This window comes from Papaver somniferum, unplaced genomic scaffold, assembly GCF_003573695.1.
Source record: "Papaver somniferum cultivar HN1 unplaced genomic scaffold, ASM357369v1 unplaced-scaffold_21, whole genome shotgun sequence".
Taxonomy (NCBI): domain Eukaryota; kingdom Viridiplantae; phylum Streptophyta; class Magnoliopsida; order Ranunculales; family Papaveraceae; genus Papaver; species Papaver somniferum.
In genome coordinates this window covers 4,386,514-4,396,116 of record NW_020631041.1, presented here as the reverse complement: position 1 = coordinate 4,396,116, position 9,603 = coordinate 4,386,514, and positions in this window count along the sequence as shown.

Genomic DNA, 9,603 nt, shown 5'->3' with positions numbered 1-9,603 from the left:
TGTAACCGTTTCTTTTTTTTTTTTTTTTATCAGAAGAGAAAGATTTATTAAAAGAGGAAGAATTTACAAAAACTACCAGAGGTAGTTAAATAAAAAAAAATGACAAAGGAAAAGCAGAAGAATTATAGATAAACAGAACTCCAATTGCGCACAGTGTAAGAGAAGTTCAAATGAACCCTGTTGCCAAAACTTGCAGCCCAACTTAGCACAAGAGTTTTAACATCTAAACACAAGTCTTCGTCAGTTTTGAACATATACTTCTCTTCAAAAGTGCGGCAATTTCTTCCCCTCCATAAAATCCAAACAATAGCTGCCGGAAGAAGTTTCCAAACAATTTTACACATTGGTAGACAAATGATTATTCTGCCAAGTCCTTGCAAGGTTAAACATTGAGTCTGGGAAGACCCATGCACATTGATCCTTCGGTGTAACAGAAGACCAGATCTTATGAGCAACCTTACAATGGATGAAAATGTGATCTCGGGACTCATTACTGTCTACACAAAGAATGCAAGAATGCAAGAGTGGATGCAAGACCTGTGAATATTCATCCCCTTGTTTTGAATAATTAGATCTCAATATTTAGCAGAACTTCTATGAATTCGTTGAATAATTTGCCATCAGATCCCAAGAGCCGGCTGATTAGCCGCTCATGGCGAAAAAACTTCGAGAAAAATTCGAAAGGAAACCGGTTTTTGTGGGAAAGCGACAAGGGTTTTTTTTCGTGATTAAATTGGTTAAAAGGGTCGGCGAGGTTTAGTTGGATGTTTTCTAGCATAGAAAAAATAAAAATGGTGTTGTTTAGTATTTTTGTCAATACCTTCTCCTTCCTACTACACCAATAAAATAAATCCTCAATCAAACATTATTATTAGGGTGTGATTGGTAGTTTAGTTAAACAATTAAAAAGTCTTTGAAAGTCAAGATCGTTGCAGATGAATGAAATGATTGAGCACGATAACCCCACTTTCATGGTTTTGTAATAGGATCAAAAGAAGAGGTTCTTAATCAAAATGTAAGACAAAACATGCAATAGTGATGTGAGCACACAAACCATGAGGGGTCCGAACGCTCACAATCAATCATTATCATCTAAAGAGATTGTGATGATGGTACCCTGGTGTTGATTTATTGGCTCAAAACCTTCGGGTTTATCATGGCCTCATCCAACAATTCCATGCGAGGCGTTTGTGCATGGGATATAAGTATTAAGGAAAACAAAACATATAAGTAAACATGCATGGAGCTAAATGAATGTAAAGTGCTGAAATGTAAATGAGACCAAGGTTTACGTGGTTCAGCACTAAGGCCTATATCCACGGGGTTTATTGTTTTACTATGTTCTTCACGGTTTCACGAATAGTTGAATGACTTTTGGGGTTTTCAGGTTTCTCTCCTCTAAAGGATTAACATACCCTTACTATTTCTCTCTCTCTCTCCTTCCCTTCCTGATATTTCCGATCCCCCTTCCTCTTGGTGGAGATTGGGTATTTATAAGGTTAGAACGTGGGACCCATCTCTGAAGACCGTTGGAACCTTATCTTCTTGTGTACTTGCGTCCATCACGCGGAGGTCTGCGTTTGCCCCTTGATCCCGCAGAGGCATCCTCGCTCGTTCCACAGGTTGGTCGACACGTACACTGCTCAAAGTGTTTAATGCGGGTAGTTGAGGGGTCTGCTCGTGTCAGACAAGTGTCTTCTGCCCCTGTCAGTCCGTGTCAGCTAACTTTCTCTCCACCGTTGATCTTAGCTTCTCTTTTGGGGATGAGATAAAGTAACTCCTCGGGGTTTATTTGGTGTTTCGTGACGCATCATGTTTTGATGTTTTGGCCTGCATGCTTTCCACGTATCTTTATATACACGTGTCTGATAGTGAGATATATGTGTACACAATTTGCCCCTTTTCTTCGGGCTTGAATGACTAATGGGTGCCTTGAAGAAAAACTATCGTCGCATATTCTTCTCACTCCTAATAACTTCTCCTAGATACTTGGGCACGTCTTTTATTCGTGCATTAACTGCTTATGTAACGGGCACGTTTCCCATTCCTCCCTTACTTTCCTTCTCTTTCTTTCGGGTATTTTAAGGATAGAAAGAAAATTTAATTTCATTCTTCCTAAACACTCTCTCAGTTTTCATTCTTTTTTCAGCCTTTAAATTTTCTGTCTGTCTTCATTGAACCTGTGACCTTAAATTCTATGTCAGTCTTCATTGCACCTGTGATCTTAAATTCTCTGTCAGTCTTCATTGCACCTGTGATCTTAAATTCTCTCCACCTTAGCATTAATCACGCCCGCTTCTCATGTTTGTTTCTTCTACTGCTGTTTTTGCCGGTAAGTTTTTCTTTTCTTTATTTCCACCGTTTTATGATGTGTTGATTTGTGAATTCTCTGCTACTGTTGTTCCTTGTTTGTGATGAAGAACTTCTTCTGATGCTTGCATACTAGTTTGCCCCTGTTCTTCATCTTAAATTAAGGAAGCCATTACTTCGAGGGTGAAATTTTGAGCATGTATACTAATTTTAGGGTTGCTGCGTTATCGTGGTTGTATTGCTATGGATGTGTTTTTTGATCTTTGGTAATGTTTTTTGATTGTGTGTAACTTGTTCTTGATTTTATTCTTTTCGCAGCCATGTCTGACCGTCCGTGGCCTACTTATCAGACTCCTGATTCTGGGTTATCCAGATCTCCTCCGCGTCGAGAGTCTCAAGATGATGTTCTTCGGAGTCGAGTTTCTTCTGGAGCGAAAGCCTCGTCCTCTAGGGAAGATATTCCTCCGATAATTCCGTCTGCTTCTCGAAGAGTCTTTGATCGCTCAGCGGCTCGTCCTCGTGATGATACTAGGAGTACGCAGGCTCCGCCCCGCGCTGTTGCTTTTGACATTCCTCCTCTACGTTCGTTAGTGACCGAGCATCATCTACGGTCTTCTCCAACTTTTAAAGGGAAGAATACGAAGGGTGTAGCTCCTAGGGTTGAATCTTCAAAGAATCCCCCCGTGAAGAGAAAAGCTTCGGAAGCGTTCGTTAGTTCATCCGGCCCCGCCGAGGAGGATGAGGCTACTCCCTTGATACGCAGTGTCTCTGTTAGCAGGAAAAAAGTACCCTTCAAGCATATCGATCTTGAAATATTCAAGGAAAAGCATGAGCTTCAAGCCTTCGGGGTTCGTTTCTATGCCCCTGAGGATGATATTCCGTATGAGCTTATCTCCAAGTATGAGTTCGATGAATTTCATTTGTTAACGACGGTTGGGGCATTCGAAGCTGGTCTCATGCTACCGTTGTACAAATCAGGTGATTCCTTCTACTACGACGTGCTCGCTAGTCGTGAGGGCTCTTCCACCAATACTCACAGCCGTTCCGTATCCCAACTATCGGGGAATTATCTCCGCGCCCTGAAGGAATGCTATCTGCGGAGTAAGGGGGAAACGTCGATGACTTGTTACGTCCCCAATCCCATGGAGAAGGAATGGTATACTCCTGAGAATTTCAATAACTCCTTCGGTGATTACGTCAATAGTAGGAATCGCAAGCCGTGGAGTGTCAGCCTTCGGAATCTCCCTGCTCCTCGGGGCGAGATTCGTCTGTTAAATGAGGTCAGCGATGCCAAGCTGAAGTATGTTCCTGGCACGGAGGCGTCTAGTCGTCGGAAACTCTTCCCCGCGCGAGAGAGGATCAAGCGCGATCATGACTATGAGTGGCACGCCACCGTTATCGAGATAGTTGGTCCGTGGGCTTTCGGTTGGATTCCTGGTCCCCGCGGTTGGCGGCCTACCGAGAATAGTAAGCCGCGCGAGTCTCCTCCTGTTCGCTTTGGAGATTTCTGCCCCTGGCGTCTGAACTTTGCGGGCATGAATTTTCCTTATGCCCTGGACGTCGTATAGGGAGACGAGGAGGATGGTTCCGGTGCTATACTCCCACCGAAGAATATCTCAGCTGCTCAGGTACGCAGATTCTAGCTGCGCTTCTTTTTTAGAACTTCCATCAGTCGGGAAAAATAATTCTTTTTGTGGTGTTGGTTTCAGGTGTTGAAGAAGAAAAAGATTAGGCCGAAGCAGTCTTCTACTACGGTGATGGGCGAGGTTGAAGCCCAAGAAGAAGTTACTAGTCCAGTGAACGAAGAGTTTGCTGAGGACGAGATTACAGATGGGGAGGAACGTACTGGTACCTCCCCTATCAATATCGAAGAAGAGGTCTTCGCTGGTCATGCTGGTGATGAAGGAAGGAACAAAGCTGTGGTGGCTGATGACGTTGTTATCGGGGATGTTTCCGTCCCTGCTGGTGATGTCGCGGATACCCTTCCCACTTCTCAAGAATTTTCTTTTGATCGGATGTATTCCACGGGGGAGTTCTTTGACGAAGCCCTCGATTTTCCCGAGGACTTCTCTTTACTTTCCCCCAATGATGATTGGGATGTTCTTGGTGGTGATGGTAATGGGGACGCTACTGTAGAAGATGTTGGTGCGGAGGAGCCTGCTGTGCATGTAGACGCGGAGGAGCATGCCAACATTCGTGCTGAGGGGGTCGTGTCAGAGAAAGGAAAATCTGTCGTCGATGCGCCTGCCGATAATCTTCCCCAGTCGCCGACGTCTGAGGGTGAGGACGCCATCATGGATTGGTTTAAGGAAAAGAATCTTCTGTTTGTCTCTCATCCCGTTCCTGTTGTTGCTGGGGAAAAGGAATCAACCGCGTATACCCGTCGCATGATGGAGATGTCTTCTAAGGCGCAGGTGTCTAAAGCCTGGGGAAAAAGGTTGACTGTTCCCGAAGCTACACTTGTGCCGGAGCCTCCTACTTCTGTTGCCGATATGTTGGCCATCGCCGACGGGTATCTATATGGCTTTCCGCAGCAGCGTGTGCTGGAGGTAAATTTTCGTACATACTTCTACGTGACGATCAGACGCTTCGGTGAAATAATGTTTTGTCATCTTGATGTGTAGATGATGAGGAGCGAGCATTGTAACCACGTGCTGTATCAGTTCTTCAAAGCGAAATATCTGAAGCTCGAGGCTAAGCTTCGTCACCGAGAAAAGGAATTATCTGCGGCTGAGGTGGAAATAGAAGAGCTGAAGAAAAGCCTTAAGGAGAAAGAAAAGCTGGGTGAAGCAGAGGTCGATCTTCGTTCAGAACTTGTTGCAGTGCGCGCTGAGTTAGAGCAAACTCGTAGCCAAGTTTCCACTTTCACAGGTTTGGTTCTTTTCCCTCGCCGTATGTCGTCATTCTTTTATCTCTTAGTTGTTCTGTCTGAGTCTCCCCACCCTACCTCCAGTGGGTGGCGTCCCCGAGCTGATATGGCTTCGAAACGAAAGAGCTCGGCAAAAATCTCGTATTAGATATTTGGTTGAGAAAATTAAGAGTGAAGCTAAGAAATGGGATGCTCAGGCTGAGGTATGGCGCGCGCGGCATGTTCAGATGGTCGACATGTAAAATCTGTACAACCATGATCGTGCTTTATTTAATGGCACACTGCTGTGGACCCGTGATAATCTGCGGGAAGCCCGTGAGCGTACTTCCTTGTTGGAATCTAGGATTCAGCTGTTGGAAGAAGAATTACAGACGGCTCGATCCATTCCTCTTTCAGGGGTCCAGGATAATATGCTCTGTCTTGCCAGAGAAAGAGATGATGCTCGTGCTGAAGTCTACGCTCTCAGCAATGCTCTTTCCGCGTCTCGTGCCGACGTAGCTCGTCATGCTGAGTCTGAGAGGAATCTTGAAGTGTGCATGTACTGACTCAGCAAAGGGGTCTCAGAGATAAATAAAGAGGTCGACCACCTTCGTCATATGGACTCGATGAAGCAGGTAGAATTAGATGCCTGTCAATTTACTCTCACCAACCTTCAACTAGACTATAAGAAATTATCCGCGGAATATGACCATCTTGATGAAGCGCGAGATGCGGTTGTTAATGAGTATGAAGAGGCTTCGGCTTGTGTCGAAGGTATAATCCTATTTCATCGAGTGTGACCTTGTTTTTTTTCTACGCTAACCCCGTGGTGTTGTCTTTTTCAGAGCTCGAGGGACGCCTTCGCGTCACAAATGAAAAACTTGAAAAGGCTCAATCTTCCTTAGCGCAGCAGGAAGAACAGACCAATCACTTCAAGAATTTAGCAGCAACCCGCGAGGAGGCCGTTGGTGCTGCTTCTAGAGAAGTGAATCGGCTATCTTCGTTATTATCCCAAGCCCAACAGCGGACAACAGTTATTAAGCACAAGGCTCGTTGTCAATTGGCTGAGGAGACGAACAAGATGCTGGAGAGGATAGAACTTGGCCTAAGGAACGAACATGGTCTCGTGAAGAACTATCCTCGTCGTCCCGTTCCTTCTGCCTAGCCCAGCTCCTCGGGCCCCTCTTCTGGTGGGAGCGTCCCATCAAGTCTTCGTAATAATCCTGCCGATGGGGCCGCCACCTAGGTAGAGACCGCAGCATTCTGTAGGGTCCGCGACATCATTATACTTTTTGTAATCATGTAACAAGGATATTTTTTGCTGATGATCCTGTAAAAGGAATATTTTTTGATTGTGTATCCTTGACTTTGGCCTTTCACTTCTTGTAATCACCCTTTATGAAATGAATCCTCTTCTTGATATACCTGCAATGTTGGTTTGTTTTTATTTTAAGTATTTGTGAAGAAACAAAACAAAAGTTTTTAAGTGTTTTTGAGTGCGATACTGAAGGAAGGTACCTTCATGATCGTCTTGAGACCTGTCACCCCGCTGGCGAATCCTGGGCCAGAGGATTCCCAGACGGTGGGGGCCGGGGCAACGTTCTAGGATATAGGATTAAAATATTTACACACCCATTCCGTCGACCCGTTGCCTTAAGATTGGTTGGGTATCTCTTTCTGCTGGGTGCCTTCCCCCTGGTCCTACACTTATGGACACTGATGGGGGAGCCCTGAGAGATTGTAGATTAACTACTTTCCCCAATATTTTCGGTAGATTCCACTGACTTGATAATTTGAAAGCTTGTTTGATTGATAAGTTGAGGCCTGCAATTCCTTTTCCAGAGATAGAAACATGTGGAGCGGTCAGGCTCCCTTCTTCTTCTGGTACACTCCAAGCAGATTCAAATCTGCGTTGCTTTTATGGGAAGTATGGTTTGAGCCATTTAGCATTCCAAGGATGCCGGAGGACCTCGCCTTTTAGATTACGAAGGTAGTAGGAACCGTTACCCGCAATGTCGTGGATTATAAAAGGTCCTCCCCATGTAGGTGCTAACTTTCCCCATTTCTTTTCTTGCTGATACCGTGGGATTGTTCTCAACACATACTGTCCCTCTACAAAATTCTGTAGCTTTACCTTTTTGTTGTACTCCCTTGCTAGTCTTCGTTGATAATTTTCCATCTTTTACAATGCTACTTCCCTTCTTCCTTCCAAGTCGTCCAACCTTTCTAACATCATATCTGTTGTGAGGTTTTTCTCCCAAGCTTCGGTTTTCGTGGTTGGCATGAGGATTTCCGTAGGTATGACTGCCTCAGCTCCATAAGTTAGAAGAAACGGGGATTCCCCGGTGGCGGATCTTCGTGTTGTCATGTATGCCCATAAGACATTGTGCAGTTGTTCGCACCATCTTCCCTTATGCTCGTCTAATTGTTTTTTGAGTATAAGGGCGAGGGTCTTGTTGGTTGCTTCCGCTTGTCCGTTGCTTTGAGGGTATATGGGGGTGGACTTGTTCTTTCTTATTTTGAAAGTGTCGAAGAGCATGTCTATATTTTTCCCCTGTAATTGCTTGCCGTTATCAGATACAATTTCAGCAGGTATACCAAATCTGCAAATGATGTTCTGGAATATGAAAGTGAACACATCCGCGTCTCTGATCCTGTCCAAGTCCTTAGCCTCCACCCATTTACTGAAGTAATCCGTGGCTACTATCAAAAATCGTCTCTTCCCTGATCCTTCGATGAAAGGTCCGACGATGTCTACGCCCCATTTTGCAAATGGCCACGGGCTATCGACGGAGTTTAACATTGTTGCCGGCGCGTGGATCTTTTTCGCGAAGCGCTGACATTCTTCACATCGTCGGGACATCCTCGCGGCATCTTGTATCATTGTCGGCCAGTAATATCCTTGCGTTTTTGCTTTGTCAGCTAGTGATCTAATGCCGCTATGATTCCCCGCGTCACCATAATGGATATCATTTAGAATTCGATGCCCCTATTTCCGGGAAAAGCAGCGTAGTAATGGTCCAAGGAAGGATTTCTTATACAGGACCCCCTCCCGAAGATCATATCTTCCCACTTTGGAGAGTATCTTCCTAGCTTGTTTCCGATCCGCAGGTAAGCTTCCTTTTTCGAGAAAGGCATGTATTGTCACCCTCCAGTCATCTTCGTTGCTGAAGTCTTCGTCTTGATTTTCTCTTGACAGGATGTCCTCTTCATCAAAGTCATTATGGATGTCTTCTCCTACCTGGTCTTCGATATTTTCTTCCATCACATCTTGATTGGTAGCGAAGGAGAATTGAGATTCAATCGAAGGCTCGTATACCCTTGCTATTTTAATACCTTCGGCATTTTTATCCCTCAGCATGGATGATATATATGCTAGGGCATCCGCGTGCCTGAGGTCCCTTCTGCATAAGTGCCGGAACTTAATGTTCGGGATTTGTGATGCCAATGTTTGGACCAAGGCCATGTAAGCTGAAAGGGTATCATCGTACACATTATACTCGAGCCCTATTTTCCGTATGACAAGCTGCGAATCACTTGTCAGCCTTACATCGGTTACCCACATCTCTATTATTATAGTAGGGAATGTACGACATCTTCGTATTCAACAATGTTGTTGGTATGCTCTTTGAATTCCAATCTAAGTGCCTGTATAATCCTTTCTCCAGTTGGGGTGATAATGACAATGCCTATTCCTGCCCCTTCCTTATTTTTAGATCCGTCGACAAAGACTTCCCATTGTCTTTGACTCGCAGGTTCGAGGATATCCATTGGATCCTTGATTTCTTCCTCGGCTTCTGGTATTCCCTTAATCTCTTCGTCGTTGTCAAGGGGGAGGTCTGCTAAGAAATCTGCCAGCACTTGGGACTTCTGAGAATGTTGAATTTCATAAATGATGTTGAATTGGTCCAGATGGGTGTTCCATTTGGCTATTCGGCCCACTTTTCCCGTGCTTTTGAGGACTGCTTCCAATGGTGCTTTGCATGGTACCCTGACGAGGTGAGTTAGGAAGTAGGTTCTCAGTTTTTGGGTAGCCCATACCAGTGCGAGGATGAGTTGTTCAATCTTAGTATAATTTCTTTCCGCGGAATTGAGTGTCTTGCTGACGTAATAGATAGGCTGTTCTACCTTTGTATTGGTTTTGACTAATACCGCGCTGACTGCGTCCTCCGTTGCTGCTATGTACAGTGCCAAAACTTCATCAGGGTCTGGCTTCTGCAGGATCGGGATTGAAGCTAGATGTTCTTTGAATTTTTGGAATGCTTCCTCGCATTCGGCGGTCCATTCGAACCTGCTCCCTTTTTTAAGAATATTGAAGAAATGTTTGCATTTGTCCGAAGACCGTGCAATAAATCTGCCCAACGCTGCTATAGACCCATTGAGCTTCTGCACTTCCTTTAGATTCTTTGGGGATGACATCTCTACTATGGCTTGAATCTTCGCTG